Below are 18,478 nucleotides of genomic sequence, written 5' to 3' on the forward strand. Positions count from 1 at the left end.
GGCAAATGTAAGGATGTAGAGGCTTATCTCACGAGGGGTAAGATAGATACTGCCTACAGGAAAACTAAACAGACCTTTGGAGAAAAGAGAACCACTTGTATGAATATCAAGAGCCTAGATGGAAACCCAGTTCTAAGCAAAGAAGGGAAAGCAGGAAGGTGGAAGGAGCATATAGAGGCTCTATACAAGGGCGATGCACTTGAGCACAATATTATGGAAATGGAAGAGGATCTAGATAAAGATGAAATGGGAGATACGATACGGCATGAAGAGTTTGACAGAGCACTGAAAGACCTGAGTGGAAACAAGGCCCCAGGAGTAGACAACATTCCATTAGAACTACTGACGGCCTTGGGAGAGCCAGTCCTGACAAAACTCTACCATCTGGTGAGCAACATGTATGAGACAGGCGAAATACCCTCAGACTTCAAGAAGAATATAATAATTCCAATCTCAAAGAAAGCACGTGTTGACAGATGTGAAAACTACCGAACTATTAGTTGAATAAGCCACAGCTGCAAAATACTAACGCGAATTCTTTACAGACTAATGGAGAAAGTGGTAGAAGCCGACCTCAGGGAATTCCGTAGAAATGTTGGAACACGTGAGGCAATACTGACCCTACGACTTATGTTAGAAGCTAGATTAAGGAAACGCAAACCTACGTTTCTACCATTTGTAGACTTAGAGAAAGCTTTTGACACTTTTGAACGGAATTCTCTCTTTCAAATTCTGAAGGTGGCGGGGGTAAGATACAGGGAGCGAAAGGCTATTTACAATTTGTACAGAAAACAGATGGCAGTTATAGCAGTCGAGGGACATGAAAGGGAAGCAGTGGTTGTAATTCTGTCAGAGACAGCAAGGGACTTGGAAGAGCAGTTGAACAGAATGGACAGTGCCTTGAAAGGAGGATATAAGATTAACATCAACAAAAGCAAAACGTGGATAATGGAATGTAGTCGAGTTAACTCGGGTGATGCTGAGGGAATTAGATTAGGAAATGAGACACCTAAAGTAGTAAAGGAGTTTTGCTATTTGGGGAGCAAAATAACTGATGATGGTCGATGTAGAGAGGATATAAAATGTAGACTGGCAATGGCAAGGAAAGTGTTTATGAAGAAGAGAAATTTGTTAACAACGAGTATAGATTTAAGTGTCAGGAAGTCGTTTCTTAAAGTATTTGTATGAAGTGTAGCCATGTATGGAAGTGAAATATGGACGATAAATAGCTTGGACAAGAGAAGAATAGAAGCTTTCGAAACGTGGTGCTACAGAAGAATGCTGAAGATTAGATGGGTAGATCATATAACTAATGAGGAGGTATTGAACAGGATTGGGGATAGGAGAAGTTTGTGGCACAACTTGACTAGAAGAAGGGACCGGTTGGTAGGGCATGTTCTGAGGCATCAAGAGATCACAAATTTAGTATTGGAGGGCAGCGTGGAGGATAAAAATCGTAGAGGGAGACCAAGAGATGAATACACTAAGCAGACTTAGAAGGATGTAGGTTGCAGTAGGTACTGGCAGATGAAGAAGGTTGCGGAGGATAGAGTAGCATGGAGAGCTGCATCGAACCAGTCTCTGGACTGGAGACCGTGACAACAAGAACGGTGATGATGATGACGCTGTTTTGTGGAGCGCTCAACATCGTGGTCTCAGCGCCTGTACAAGTTCCGAATCTTTCCATTTCCAGTCTCACCGCTTCCCGAATGATGAGGAGAACACTAACACCCAAACCCCGGGTGGAGAAAATCCTCACCCCGCCGGGAATTGAAACCGGGACCCTGTGTCTGGAAGCAAACAGCCAGCAAAGAGGAGGGAGTGCTATGGGGAATGTTTTCGTGGGCTACCTCGTCATTCCGCGGGGTACAGTGGATCCTCACAATTACGCATCTGTCCTCGGGGACAACGTCCGCCCTACGTGCAGTTTCTTCCTCCTCGGCAGGATGCCGTACGCCCACCCAACGGTGTGTGGCGGAGGGCACTTTACATGCCACTGTCATTACCTCCCTTTCCTGTTCCAGTCGCGTATGGTTCGCGGGAAGAACGACTGCCAGAAAGTCTCCGTGCTCGCTCGAATCTCTCTAATTTTACATTCGTGATCTCCTCGGGAGCTATAAGTAGGGGGAAGCAATGTATTCGATACCTCATCTGGAAATGCACCTGGACAGCAAGCTACACCGCGATGCAGAGCGCCTCTCTTGCAGAGTCTGCCACTCGACTTTGCTAAACATCTCCGTAACGCTATCTCGCTTACCAAATAACCCTGTGGCGAAACGCGCCGATCTTCTTTGGACCTTCTCTATCTCCTCCTTCAACCCGACCTGGTACGGATCCCACACTGATGAGCAATACTCAAGTATAGGTCGAACGATTGTTTTGTAAGCCACCGTCCTTTGTTGATGGACTACATTTTCTAAGGACTCTCCCAATGAATCTCAACCTGGCACCCGCCTTACCAACAATTAATTTTATATGATCATTCCAGTTCAAATCGTTCTATGTATTCGCAATACATTACATTTGTCTATGTTAAGGGTCAGTTGCCACTCCCTGCACCAAGTGCCTACCCGCTGCAGATGTTCCTGCATTTCGCTGCAATTTTCTAATGCTGCAACTTCTCTGTATACTACAGTATCATCCGCGAAATGCCGCATGGAACTTCCGACACTATCTACTAGGTCACTTGCATATATTGTGGAAAGCAATGGTCCCATAACACTACCCTGTGGCACGCCAGAGGTTACTTTAACGTCTATACACGTGTCTCCATTGAGAACAACATGCTGTGTTCTGTTTGCTAAAAACTCTTCAATCCAGCCACACAGCTGGTCTGATATTCCGTAGGATCTTACTTTGTTTATCAGGCGACAGTGCGGAACTGTATCGAACGCCTTCCGGAAGTCAAGGAAAATGCCATCTACCTGAGAGTCTCTATCTAATATTTTCTGGGTCTCATGAACTAGTAAAGCGAGTTGGGTTTCACACGATCGCTGTTTCCGGAATCCATGTTGATTCGCACAGAGTCTTACAGTACTCCAACAGGCTGCTCGAATTTAGGCCCAGTAGACAGTCGTGGAACGCGTCGACCGGGCTGTTCGCACAGTGGATGCTCAGGGCAGAAAGGCTGGGCAGCTGGCCGCTGCCCTGGAGTCAGCGCGGCTCACTCAGGCCCTCACTGGCTGTCTCTCTGCATCGCTCTGGGCGCTTTGCACGGCAAAATGTGCTTATCCAGGCTTTTCACAGGTTGTCACATCAATGCGATTCTAAGGCGTGGAAGTATAACCAAAAAATACACTGAAGTAGCAAAGTAACTATTACAGGCATGCGTATTAAAATACAGAGAAATGCAAACAGGCAGATCATGGTGCAGCGATCGGCAACTCCTATATACGACAACAAGTGTCTGGGGAAGTTGTTAGGTCGGTTACTGCTGCTACAATGGCAGGTTATCGAGATGAGGCTGAACGTGGTGTCACAGTCGGCGCACGAGCGAAGGGGACACAGCATCTCCGAGGTGGCGATGGAGTGGGAATTTTACCGTACGACCATTTCACGAGCGTACCGAAGGAATCCGGAATCAAATCTCCGACATCGCTGCGGCCGAAAAAAGATGCTCCACGAACGGGACCGACGACAAATGAAGAGAATCGTTCAACGTGATAGAAGTGCAACCCCTCCGGAAATCGCCGCAGATTTCAGTGCTGAGTCATCAAGTGTCAGCGTGTGAATTATTCAACTAGACATCATCGATATGGGCTTTTGCAGCCGAAGGCTTTTCGCGGATGATGCTGTAGTATACAGAGTAGTTGCAGCATTAGATAATTGCAGCGAAATGCAGGAAGATCTGCAGCGGATAGGCACTTGGTGCAGGGAGTGGCAACTGAACCTTAACATGGACAAATGTAATGTATTGCGATTACATAGAAAGAAGGATCCTTTATTGTATGATTATATGATAGCGGAACAAACACTGGTGGCAGTTACTTCTGTAAAATATCTGGGAGTATGCGTGCGGAACGATTTGAAGTGGAATGAGCATATAAAATTAATTGTTGGTAAGGCGGGTACCAGGTTGACATTCATTGGGAGAGTCCTTAGAAAATGTAATCCATCAACAAAGGAGGTGGCTTACAAAACACTCGTTCGACCTATACTTGAGTATTCTCATCAGTGTGGGATCTGTACCAGGTCGGGTTGACAGAGGAGATAGAGAAGACCCAAAGAAGAGCGGCGCGTTTCGTCACAGGGTTATTTGGTAATCGAGATAGCGTTACGGAGATGTTTAGCAAACTCAAGTGGCAGAATCTGCAAGAGAGGCGCTCTGCATCGACGTGTAGCTTGCTGTCCAGGTTTCGAGAGGGTTCGTTTCTGGATGAGGTATCGAATATATTACTTCCCCCTACTTATACCTCCCGAGGAGATCACGAATGTAAAATTAGAGTACCTGTGATGACTGTACGACACAAAGCTTTACGTTTCGCCTGGGGCCGTCAACACCGAGGAAGAGTCTTTTTTCAAATTGAATCGAGCGGATGGACGTGTAAAAGTATGGAGACAACCTCGCGAATGCATGGATACTGCATGTCAGCAGGGGACTGTTCAAGCTGGCGGAGGCTCCCTAATACCAGGTGTACCGGTACGAAATGAGCGTTAAGATACAAATGTGTCGACAGGGAACATTTGTTGTGAACGAGCCTTAATTTTTTTTGTTTGGTTGGTATGACATCTGTCGAAGATATTTAGTATACATCAAGTCATGGAACAAACAACATCATATGTTTTCATCGTTTTAACAATGTCGAATTTTGTGCCAGAAAGTGATGATTTGCGGAAAGCATTATTTTTTTGTTTTCATTTGGAAGAAAGTGCTGCAGAGTCACATCGAATGCTTGTCGAGGCGTATGGTGATCATGCTGTATCAGAAGCAACATGCAAAAGATGGTTTCAACGTTTCAGAAATAATGATTTTGATGTAAGAAATGAAGAAGGTGGAAGACCACCAAAAAAGTTCGAAGATGCCGAATTGCATGCAATATTGTATGAAGATGATACTTTGAATCAGAAGCAAGTGACAGCAATGCTAAATGTTGCACAACGAACATTTTCTGACCGTTTGAAAGCTATGGGAAAATTCCATGAAAGACAGATGGAAAACCGAAGAAACATTTGTCAAATTTTGCTTCAAAGACATGAAAGAAAATCAGTTTTGCATCTAATTGTTACTGGCGATGAAAAAATGGATTTATTTTTAAGAATCCTAAACGGGAAAAATCACGGGTTAATCCGGAACAACCATCAACATCGACTGCAAAACCAGATCGATTCGGCAAGAAGACAATGCTCTGTGTTTGGTGGGATCAGAAAGGTGTGGTGTATCGTGAGCTTCTAAAACCCGATGAAACTGTGAATACTAATCGCTACAGACAACAAATGATCAATTTGACCTACGCATTGATCGAAAAAACACCAGAATGGGCCAGAAGAGATGGCAAAGTAATTTTTTTACACGACAATGCACCTGCACACAAAGCAAAACTGGTTCAGGATACAATGAAAACACTTGGCTGGGAGCTGCTACCCCACCCGCCGTATTCACCAGACTTGGCCCCTTCCGACTACCATTTGTTTTCGTCAATGGGACACGCATTGGCTGAGGAACACTTCGATTCGTACGAAGAAGTAGAAAATTGGGTGTCTGATTGGTTTGCTTCAAAAGACGAATATTTGCACTGGCGTGGAGTCCACAAATTGCCAGAAAGGTGGTCAAAATGTATAGAAAGCAATGGTCAGTACTTTGAATAAAATGTTTTTTACTTTTCAATTCAAAATTAGTGTTTCATTTTCACAAAAAAACGCTCGTTTCATACCGGTACAACTAAACGGTACACCTGTTAGAGTGGGGCGTGTGCAGTACGAGTGATATGGGACCGCTGACACGTCTAGATACGACTTCAGACATTAGCCGAGCCGTCGGCATGTTATGAGATGTGTGGGGCGCGACAGCGGGTGTGAGGTGCAGCAACCTGCGACGTGCAGCGATAGCGGGCGCGGCTACTGCAGGCGGGATCGCGTGTCCCGGCAGCTGGACGAGGCGAGATAAGATAAGAGAGGGGGGCGCGACATTAGCCGGTGGCGTCGCGGCGACAGCTGGCGCTGTTTGCCACCAGAGGGGGGGGGGGGGGGGGGGGGAGCGAGCTGCGAGATATTGGCAAACACACCGCTCCCATTTCAGTTCCACATCGTCGACGTCTAAACAATCGTGGCCGACAATAACCGACCTGCAAAAAGCAGTTGACTGAAGGCGACGGGCAAATAAAAACATACAGGCAGAATCGTGAGCAGGACTTTCGTTCCAGACACGACTTTGACTTTCACAGAATGAAGAAAGGAAGTGAGGCGTGTATCGACTCGTGCTACACCTTGTGTTTAAATTGCACGCGTTTTCCTTTTCTTCCCCTGACATGTTTGTCTGATATCTTGTCTGTCATTAAGTGGCTGCTCGGTTGTCTTTTTCCCTCTCCTATCGATATCTGCGCTTCTGCTTCCGGGAAACTGCTATGGAGGAAGTGAGATCGTTGACCGGTTGTAAACTTGGTGTGGTGGCGCGGAAGTAGGGGCGTTGCGCGCAGAGAGAGTGTGGTGGACACGGCAGTGTGGCTCTCCAGCGCGGAGCAGGCGTGGTCGGTCGGTCGTGTGTAACGAGCGGGTCGACAGAAGACCTCCCCGCGGGTTGGTTGCATACAGAATAGCAGAGAAGACGTGGACTCCGGTGACGGAGCGTGTTGTCGCGTGACCGTGGCGCATTGGGTACGCTGGCGACGCGTGCGCGGTCGGATGTGTGGATCCTGGCCATCGGAGGGTCGTGTATTGCCTGTTCGAGCATAATTGCAGGTTAAGTTCGCGGAAGGTTTAATCATTAAGTAATAATTTTGTGCAACCAGCGTCTCTTCTGCCTTGTGGCCTCCGGCGACCGGGTTTCCTGTCCCGGCAGTCATCTTTCCTCCTCCTCTCGTTACGTTCCGATGGGAGGCGTGGTTTTTGCAGTTTGTTTCGCTATTCTGTCGTGGGTTCTGAGTAAATTCGTGCTTCTTGTTGGTCGATCGTGTGGTCGCTCATTCAGGACTGTGTGGTGTAATGTTTCCTTGCACGAGGTTAGCTCTAATTCTGTCAGCAGGTTAAGCCATCTTATAACAAGTTTTCGCTGGCTAAAAGTCGGTGCAGTGACCAGCCTGAGAGAGGCAATTGTGTTTACGGGCGTATTTAAATTGGTCAGTATTCTGCCCAGCCTGAGCATCCATGAGTGGGTGATTTGTGGCCGTCTTAGACGGATCCGTCATATCTGTTATGTTCTAATGATATTCCAGGACACTTTTGTTTAAAAACTTTTTTAATTTCCCCATTCCTTTATTGCCGTTAATCGCGTGTTTGCTGAGACCTCTGATTTTCTTTTTTTTAATGGCGGTGTTGGTAGCTTCACTACCTCACCGTACTTTGTTAATAAAGTTCTGTATTTACTTTAGTAGCCTGTTTACTAACGTTCTTTAAATTTTTTAAACTGATGCATTGCTATAAATTACTTGATTGGCGTTAGCGGCGTGTTTAAAAGGCTGTTTATTGCCGTACTGCTAGTTTCTATAAGACTGAATAAAACATTTGTGTGAAAATGTCAACCCGACAGTAAACTACTAGAAATTTGGCCCCGTTTCCCAATTTGTGGTGTGGCTTGTAGTAACAGTAACCACTGTGTGTCAGCAAGGTTTACACTGCTTCCGCTGCGTTTACGGTCGTACACGAATTCAGTACAACGAAACGAGTTTCGCTTGTAAGTGGCGCTTGCCTAAAACGGCCTCGACTACACCGATGTCAGAGGATCCGTGGTCGCTTGCGAGTCGTACTTGCGCTTCCATTGAATTTTTTACGTCCCATTTCTTTAACAAGGGGAGGCAGCGACGATGGGACCAACGATTTACTTCGAACTTTGTGTACTTTTAGTAGGCACTACGGTGCACTACTCTTCACTTTTACGCATCTGGCTGTGCGCAGGTCGGAAACGCTAGCGTGGTGGCGGCGCGGTTGCTCGGAGTGCTCGGTCGGACGGTCAGCTGTCGTCCGTCATGAGAGAACTGAGGGAATGGGTCGTCGATACGCTTGAACGGGTCTCATGGGACGTCCGCCGCGAAAGAAGGCAACGAACAATATCGAATAACACGAGATTTAAAAAAGTAGTTAGACGAACGTCTTTGAAGTCACGGTTCGGTTGCCGCTCAAGTTTAATTTTTGTAGTATAAACGTGAATTCGGTGATATTAAAAAAATTTAATTTGCACCTACACTGCTCGTTTTTTGCTACATTTGCTGCGTCTCTCAGCTTCTTTGCTTAAGTGGCAAACGGGCCTCCCTCTCTGTCTACAGCTCGAAGCGGCGAGTTGCAAAGTAGTTCTGGGTACCTCACCAGATTGAGTGTTATAAGGGATTTCGCAGATCGCGACAGACATACATTTTCAGGAAGACACTATGCGTGTCTTCTTTTGCTTGTCAGTAGCTATAAGTATGTTTAATAATTAAATTTAATTAGAAATAGTAAGTAGCCAAACAGGCATTAAATTCAGTAAAACTACATACATGTACACGCGGTTCTTTCAAATTCTATTACGTCTCAAATGTCATATTTATTAAATACTATGAGCAGTGATAAAAAAATGTACATTAAAAATTACGTTCGAGCCGGAGTCGAACAGTCGCTTCATACGTATACATCTTACGTAGAGCGAACGTTAACCACGTCACCACTATGAGCTCTAACGCCACGCACCTAGGCACAGTTACATAGGCCACACAATAGACGCGCAAAACTTGTCTTCCGATTTCGCCGGAACCATCAGACTAGTGAAGTACTTGTACGTTATCTTGTTTTAAAGGTGTACTAAAATGAGTACAATGTCGGTAGGAAATGTGTGATCTCGGCGTCGTGGCCTTCCCTTGTCAGTACTGAAGCCACTCTATAAGAATTCTGGACGTGTGGGGTGTCGCATTGTCCTCCTGGAATTGTCCAAGTCCGTCGGAATGGACAATGGACACGAACGAATGTAGGTGATAAGACGCTTACGTACGTATCACCAGTCAGTCGTATCTAGACGTATCAGGGGTCCCATACCGCTCCAAAAATCACACGCCCCACACCACTACAGAATCTCCACCAGGTTGAACAATCCGCTGTTGACATGCAGGGTCTAAGGATTGATGAGGTTGTGTCCATATCCCTACAAGTCCATACGCTCGATGCAGTTCAAAACAAGACTCGTCCGACCAGGCAATATGTTTCCAGTCATCTATAGTCGCCGGCCGGAGTGGCCGAGCGGTTCTAGGCGCTACAGTCTGGAACCGCGCGACCGCTACGGTCGCAGGTACGAATCCTGCCTCGGGTATGGATGTGTGTAATGTCCTTAGGTTAGTTTTAAGTAGTTCTAAGTTCTAGGGGACTGATTACCTCAAAAGTTAAGTCCCATAGTGCTCAGAGCCATCTGAACCATCTACAGTCCAATGTCGGTGTTGTGTCGTGGAATCATCTAGGGTACACGAGTTGGGCTCCGAAAGCCCATATCGATGATCTTTCGTTGAATGTTTCGCACGCTGGCACTTGTTGACGGCCCAGCATCTAATTCTGCAGCAATTTGCGGAAAGGTTGCACTTCCGTCACATCGGACGCTTCTGTTCAGTCGTCGTCGGTCTCGTCCTTGCAGGCTCTTTTTCCGGCCGCAGCGATGTCGGAGTGTTTATGTTCAACCGGATTCCTGATATTCTCGGTACACTCGTGAAATGGTGGCCCGGGAAAACCCGCACTGAAAAATGGTTCAGATGGCTCTGAGCACTATGGGACTTAACATCTGAGGTCATCAGTCCCCTAGAACTTAGAACTACTTAAACCTAACTAACCTAACGACGTCACACACACCCTAGCCCGAGGCAGGATTCGAACCTGCGACCGTAGCGGTCCCGCAGTTCCACACTGTAGCGCCTAGAACCACTCGGCCACTCCGGCCGGCTCCCCACTGCATCCCCATCTCGGAGATGCTGTGTCCCACCGCTCGTCCGCCGACTACAACACCACGTTTATTGACTTGAATCTTGATAGCCTGCCATCGTAGCGGCAGTGACCGATCCAACGACTGCACCATACACTCGTTGTCGTATACAGGGTGTTAGAGAAAGGTACGGCCAAACTTTCAGGAAACATTCCTCACACACAAAGAAAGAAAATATGTCATGTGGACATGTGTCCGGAAACGCTTACTTTCATTGTTAGAGCTCATTTTATTACTTCTCTTCAAATCACATTAATCATGGAATGGAAACACACAGCTACAGAACGTAACAGCGTGACTTAAAACACTTTGTTACAGGAAATGTTCAAAATGTTCTCCGTTAGCGAGGATACATGCATCCACCCTCCGCCGCATGGAATCCCTGATGCGCTGATGCAGCCCTGGAGAATGGCGTATTGTATCACAGCCGTCCACAATACGAGCACGAAGAGTGTCTACATTCGGTACCGGGGTTGCGTAGACAAGAGCTTTCAAATGCCCCCATAAATGAAAGTCAAGAGGGTTGAGATCAGGAGAGCGTGGAGGCCACGGAATTGGTCCGCCTCTACCAATCCATCGGTTACCGAATCTGTTGTTGAGAAGCGTACGAACACTTCGACTGAAATGTGCAGGAGCTCCATCGTGCATGAACCACATGATGGGTCGTAATTGTAAAGGCACATATTGTAGCAGCACAGGTAGAGTATCCCGTATGAAATCATGATAACGTGCTCCATTGAGCATTGGTGGACGAAACTAAAATGAGCTCTAGCATGAAAATTAAGCATTTCCGGACACATGTCCACATAACATAGAGAAGATCCAAAGAAGAGCGGCGCGTTTCGTCACAGGGTTATTTGGTAACCGTGATAGCGTTACGGAGATGTTTAACAAACTCAAGTGGCAGACTCTGCAAGAGAGGCGCTCTGCATCGCGGTGTAGCTTGCTCGCCAGGTTTCGAGAGGATGCGTTTCTGGATGAGGAATATATTGCTTCCCCCTACTTATACCTCCCGAGGAGATCACGAATGTAAAATTAGATTAGAGCGCGCACGGAGGCTTTCAGTCGTTCTTCCCGCGAACCATACGCGACTGGAACAGGAAAGGGAGGTAATGACAGTGGCACGTAAAGTGCCCTCCGCCACACACCGTTGGGTGGCTTGCGGAGTATAAATGTAGATGTAGATGTAGAACATCTTTTCTTTATTTGTGTGTGAGGAATGTTTCCTGAAAGTTTGGTCGTACCTTTTTGTAACACCCTGTATAGGCGTTGCCGACCGCGGCGCCGCATTCTGCCTGTTTACATATCTCTGTCTTTGAATACGCATGCCTGTACCAGTGTCTTCGGCACTTCAGTGTACTTCGGAAATGCATTTTGATTAAGGATATAATAAATTAACAATGACATTTCAAACTGTTATGCTTAATGAACTCTACACAATCGATCATCGAATAACATTAACGACGAAATTGTCCATCATCGACAATGCGAGAACTAATGGCCAATTAAGTGAGCAACAAAAGAGAAGCCTAACAGATTTTAACAAAATTTCTCTGGCTGAAAACGCTTCGCCTATCATCAGTTTATTTTGCTGATCAAATAGCAAAACTTTCCTACTACTGCCGGTGTCTCGTTTCCTTCTCTCATTACCTCCGCACTCACTGCTTTAATTCGACTACGTAGCATTACGATAGTTTTAATTTTGCTTATAGTCATCTTAAACCTCTTTTAAAGGCACTATCCATTACGTTCAGCTTATCTTCCAACTCGTTTGCCGTATCCGACTGAGTCGTAACGCCATCGGCTAACTGCTAAGGTCTTGTTACTTCTTCTGACTTCTAGTTCGCTTTGTAAATTTGTCACTGGTTCCTTTAGTACTCCCTCAGTGTACTGATTTAATGACCTGGATCGATTATGATTATATAATTTGCTATTACGCAATACATCGTGTTTTACATTTTCTAATGCAATCAAGCGCATGTGGTATATGTACCGCTGTCGCCACATAATAGCGTCTGCCGAAATCCGCTTAGCCTGAAAGCTGTAATAAACAAAAGAGACAGAGTGGAGTAACGACTTTCAAACGTACATTTCCAGTACCCTCCAAAACACCGCTAAAGAACAATGAATGGTACAAGTTTCATATTTCCTGCTGTTAGGGTGCGAAATTAGGTATCAATATGAAAACGGCGTAAAACATTGTAAGCGAGAACCAGGTGTGATTTCGGTTTAAATAACTTTATTTTGTTGTCTGTAGTGACACATTACAAACTGTAAATGAATAATAGTTACAATTCATAGAATAGAAAGCAACAAAAAACAGAGCATGTGCTGACAAGCTATAATTTTTTCCTTCAATTCGCGAATACTTTAGTTAGAAATGAAACTGTACATGTACGGACAGTAAAAAAGAATTTTTCCCGCTATTTGATTAAGAGAAACAAATGAAACAACCCACTCAAGATGGTGTAACTTCAGCGAATCACGTCTGGTTGAAAGACAAGGAAAAGAAGAAAAATTGTGTTTGCTCAAGGTCGAACAAAAGAAAAAAAAATATTTGTCACTAATAAATAAGTATTAAATTATATGGTGGCACAATGCCCAGAACATCAAGTGACAACACAAGGAAATGCAGAAAGGTAATATACAATACAGGCCATTAAAATTGCTACATCAAGAAGCAATGCAGATGATAAACGGATATTCATTGGACAAATATATTACACTAGAACTGACACGTGATTACATTTTCACGCAATTTGGGTGCATAGATCCTCAGAAATCAGTACCCAGAACAACCACCTCTCGCCGTAACAACGGCCTTGATATGCCTGGGCATTGAGTCGAACAGAGCTTGGATGTCGTGTACAGTTACAGCTGCCCATGCAGCTTCAAGACGATATCACATGTTCATCAAGAGTAGTGATTGGCGTATTGTGACGAGCCAGTTGCTCGGCCACCATTGATCAGACGCTTTCAATTGGTGAGAGATCTGGAGAATGTGCTGGCCAGGGCAGCAGTCGAACATTTTCTGTATCCAGAAAGGCCCGTACAGGAGCTGCAACATGCGGTCGTGCATTATCCTGCTGAAATGTAGGGTTTCGCAGGGATCCAATGAAGAGTAAAGCCACGGGTTCTAACACATCTGAAATGTAACGTCCACTGTTCAAAGTGCCGTCAATGCGAATAAGAGGTGACCGAGACGTGTAACCAATGGCACCGCATACCATCACGCCGGGTGATACGCCAGTATGGTGATGACGAATAGACGCTTCCAATGTGCGTTCACCGCGATGTCGCCAAACACGGATGCGACCATCATGATGCTGTAAACAGAATCTGGATTCATCCGAAAATATGTTCTTCCATTCGTGCGCACAGGTTCGTCGTTGAGTACACCATCGCAGGTCCTCCTGTCTGTGATACAGCGCCAAGGGTAGCCGCAGCCACGGTCTCCGAGCTGATAGTCCGTGATGCTGCAAACGTCGTCGAACTGTTCGTGCAGATGGTTGTTGTCTTGCTAACGTCCCCATCTGTTGACTCAGGGATCGAAACGTCGCTGCACGATCCGTTACAGCCACGCGGATAAGATGCCTGTGATCTCGACTGCTAGTGATACAAGGCCGTTGGGATCCAGCACGGCGTTCCGTATTACCCTCCTGAACCCACCGACTCCATATTCTGCCAACAGTCATTGGATCTCGACCAGCGCGAGCAGCAGTGTTACAATACGATAAACCGCAATCGCGATAGGCTACAATTCGACCTTCATCAAAGTCAGAAACGTGGTGGTACGCATTTCTCCTCCTTACACGAGGCATCACAACGACGTTTCACCAGGCAACGCCGGTCAACTGCTGTTCGTGTATGAGAAATCGGCTGGAAAGTTTCCTCATGTCAGCACGTTGTAGGTGTCGCCACCGGCGCCAACCTTGTGTGAATGCTCTGAGAAGCTAATCATTTGCATATCACAGCATCTTCTTCCTGTCGGTTAAATTTCGCGTCTGTAGTACGTCATCTTCGTCGTGTAGCAATTTTAATGGCCAGTAGTCTAGTTTTTCTCTTTGTCTGATTTTGCTTTATGCGTTACCTCTAGCAATAAATTTGAATAGCCTGGTTAGCTATTGCAAACGCCGTGACGATTGCCACCGAGGCCCTACTGTACCGGCCGGCCGCCGTGTCATCCTCACCCAAAGGCGTCACTGGATGCGGCTATGCAGGGGTGTGAGGTCAGTACACGTGTCGGTTTACGAGATCGGAGCTGCTACTTCTCAATTGAGTGGCTCCTCAGTTGGCCTCACACTTACCAACTTTGCTGGCATAAGCTGTCGCCAGCACACCAGTCGGCAAAGATGTAGCGCGAAGATCGATATTAGGTGCTGGATCGAGCGAGCCCATCACGAGGGAGGCCAGAGACGCCGCCAACGCCCCCTCGACAGCAGGTATTTAGGCCGCCCCGCCGCCAGTGACTCCCTCTTTCAGTTTGGGGGCGTCACTCATTCGCAGAGCCGGCTCAGTTCACGTCGCAGGTTACGGCAGTATACAGCGACCGGATTAGCGGCTATAGGAGGACCGGCAGTCACAATACAGTTTGTATTAGCAAAATTACCGATGAACTTTACATCAGTCCGCAAGGGGACTATTACTGAGGAACCCGTACCACAACATACGCACTCTATTGTAATTAAGTACCCAGTTCATGTAAATAAAGAACCGAGTTAACCCAGGTGTGCATTTGTGTTGCAGAAAGAGGATACCGGCCACCCACAACAACATGCACTCCCTTGCGGTACAGGAGCCTACAGTGGTGACGAGGACAGTACACCGACAGCGCTCGGCAGACCGTACGGTCACCCATCCGTGTGCTAGCCCAGCCTGCCAGCACTTGACTTTGGTGATCTGACGGGCATCGGCAAAAGCACAATACCGAAGAGAAATCTTAAGAAAGCATGATAAAGAGTAAGTCTCCAAATGTCATTTTAAAAAAGTGTTTGAACATCTGCGCTCAGCTGTCCCCATTTACGCTTCCCGTGATTTCCCAGAATCACTGGATGCAAATGCCAGAATCGTTGCTTTCAAAGGGTGTAGCCAGTTTACTTCCCCGTACTTGAAATATTCTTAGATCTCAAATGATCTCGATGTCTATCGGATTTTAAATCGTAATATTCCTTCCTTTCTTTGTACCAAATGCTTTAATACGAATTCGAAACTCCTTAAAGGAGCTACATGGATCAGCAACATAAGAAAGAAAATTAAATTGCAAAATTTGTGCCAAATGGGCAAGAAAGCAGCCTAATTAAAGCATTTAAAAAAAAGATGTAAATGTCTTTGAAACTCCTGGCACTCACTTTGTAGAAGCTACATATGGAACAATAGTGTTTCTCAGTTCAAATATTCATCGGAAACAATTAAGCTAACTGGCCTGGAAGAAATCGCTAACGAAGTTGTCAGAAAATGGAAACATCTTTCACGCTTACAAAAAACATCTACGAGGTCTGTTGAAAAAATTCCGGCACATTCTTGAGTTCCCGCCAGTGGTATGCTGCACTGAAACGCGGTTGGCACCACTGCACACGCCTGTCGTACGCCTGTCAGTCGTCGTTCAGTGCTGTGCTGTGCTGGGCTGGGCACAACTCTTGTGTCGCACAGTCTGGGAAGTTCGAGACGGCAGAATTAGAGGAGCAACGCGTCTGCATTACATTTTGCTGAAACTCGAGAAAACCTTTACAGAAAATGGCGCAGGTAGCCTAAGGTGATGAGTACTTAAGCTGTATTCGGTATTACGAATGCTTCACGCAGTTTAAAAATGGCGGGACGGAATGACAGTGAAACTTCGAGTAGTCACACATTAAACACAGGCGTGTGCAGTGGTGCCAACCGCGTTTCAGTGCAGCATACCACTGGCGGGAAATCGAGAATGTGCCGGAATTTTTTCAACAGACCTCGTAGATGTTTTTTGTAAGCGTGAAAGATGTTTCCATTTCCTGACAATGACCCTCGTCCGGCACGTCCTTCGACTTCTACCGACGACGCTCGTGTCAGGAGGGTGAACGAAGCTGTGCGTCCCAGTCGAAGACTGCGCAAATTGTGACATTTCAGTTGGATCGTGTTATAAAATCCTGATACAGAATCTTGGGGTGCGTCTTGTTGAGTCAAGACCAGAGAGACCTCTGCTTCGCAATCTGTGAAGAGCTTTTGGATCGCGCAGATGAGAACGAGATGTTCCTTGAGAGAATCACAACTGGTGACGAGACGAGGGTCTACGGTTATGATACTGAGGCCGAGGTTCAGTGTTCACAATGGGTAGGGAAAGGTTCTCAAAGACCAAGAAAAGCTGCTCAGGTCAGATCAAATATCAAAGCCGTGTTGACAGTTTTGTTCGACTTTGAAGGATTAGTTGCCACAGGGGCAACTGTTAATGGATGGCACTATCGGGACGTGTTGCGACGTTTACGAGAAAATGTGAGAAGCAAACGGCCTGAAATGTGGCGAGAGAATTCATCACGATAACGCACCCGCACTTTCATCTCTGTTGGTGCGCGACTATTGCACAAAGAAAAAAAAAACCGAAGTTCACTGTGTTGCCTCATCTTCCGCGCTCTCCAGATCTATTTTAGTTACAAAGTTGAAAACCCTGTCGAAAGAACGGAGATCTGAAACGACAGACGCGACAAAAGAAAATTCGCAGCCGGCGCTTCGCTCGACTCAGCATGAGGCCCACCGAGGCTGCTTCCGGAAGTGGAAACGACGACGGGGGCGGTGTATCAGTTGTGGAGGAGGGTATTTCGAAGGAGACCACGCACGATAAGTAAAAGGTAAGCGTGGAAAAATTTTGTGGACAAAGTTCCGGAATTTTTTGAGCAGACCTTGTATAGCAAACAGATACACCAGAATCGTCCACTGCAATGCATCATCAAACCACCATTATGGCGGTGAAACACCCGTTTCAAACGGGAATAGGGACACTGACGAGACACACACACACACACACACACACACACACACACACACACACACACACACACAAACACAAACCAAAAGGAATAAGGGGATTGTTTTGTCTAAAGTACATTGATGAAGCAACGGGCAGACTAACAGCCAATAAAGATGACACGAAAAAACGCTGGCTAATATTCTCTACGCTTATTAAAAGAACCAGTTCCCGTCTGATCACCGAAGCTAAGCGCTGTCGGGCGTGGCCGGAACTTGGATGGGTGACCATCCGGGCCGTCATGCGCTGCTGCCATTTTGCGGGGTGCAGTCAGCCTCGTGATGCCAATTGAGGAGCTACTCGACCGAACAGTAGCGGCTCCGATCACAGAAAACCATCATAACGACCGGGAGAGCGGTGTGCTGACCACACGCCCCTCCTATCCGCATCCTCAGTGAGGATGACACGGCGGTCGGATGATCCCGATAGGCCACTTGTGGCCTGAAGACCCATAGTCCCATAGTGCTCAGAGCCATTTTGAAAGAAATACGGTAGTGTAACACCGGCCTTAGCGCCAACTACCATTCCGCGTTCAAAGTCTGGTAATTCCCGCCATGAGGCCACAGTCACGTCAGAAGTGTTTCCGCACGAGTGACCCGAGTAGAAACGACAGCTCCGCGCTTTTCCACCCCGGGCACGAGGTGCTGACGCCGCGCATATCGCCATGTAACGATCTTTTGTCACCTCACTGTGGTGCTGAATCTCGTACGGGGTTGCGAAGTGACGTACTTTACAGGCGACTGGGCCATCGCAGCCGTGACGTCCCCCCCTCCCTCCCCGCCCCCACTCTCTCTCTCTCTCTCTCTCTCTCTCTCTCTCTCTCTCTCTCTCTGTGTGTGTGTGTGTGTGTGTGTGTGTGTGTGTAAGAGAGAGACGGGCAGACATAGGTCCGCTGATTACTCGAGCCGCTGGTCGCGCCCGTCCGCGCCTTTGTATATTTTTATCCGCCGCGGCGAAAACAAAGCGAGCGCAGTGGGCAGCCGGCCTGAGCCACGTGTGTGACAGACAGCGTGACGGCAGCCACGGGCCACGCACCAAGCGACGAGCGGTCGCGCATTTCGCGGATGGGGCGGACAAAAGTGAATCGCAGCTTTCTAAAAGGGCATCAGTCCGTAATTTGAGTTTGCTGTTGCTACAGATACTACACATATTGACGGAAAAGAAATGGCAACACCGAGAAGGAGTTGTGCGACACAAACGGAAGTTCGTAGGCGTGTTTCCCCATTGCAGGCTGTTAACAATGTTGTTGTTGTTGTTGTTGTGGTCTTCAGTCCTGAGACTGGTTTGATGCAGCTCTCCATGCTACTCTATCCTGTGCAAGCTTCTTCATCTCCCACTACCTACTGCAACCTACATCCTTCTGAATCTGCTTAGTATATTCATCTCTTGCTCTCCCTCAACGA

The 18,478-nt window shown here is 46.8% G+C and overlaps 1 protein-coding gene across 1 annotated transcript in view; it reads right to left on the reverse strand.

Moving 5' to 3' along the window:
* LOC126214861 (calexcitin-2-like) overlaps positions 1-18,478 on the reverse strand; it is a 425,189-nt gene that overhangs the window by 359,628 nt on the left and 47,083 nt on the right. The window lies entirely within an intron of this gene.

This window comes from Schistocerca nitens, chromosome 12 (assembly GCF_023898315.1).
Source record: "Schistocerca nitens isolate TAMUIC-IGC-003100 chromosome 12, iqSchNite1.1, whole genome shotgun sequence".
NCBI classification, from domain to species: domain Eukaryota; kingdom Metazoa; phylum Arthropoda; class Insecta; order Orthoptera; family Acrididae; genus Schistocerca; species Schistocerca nitens.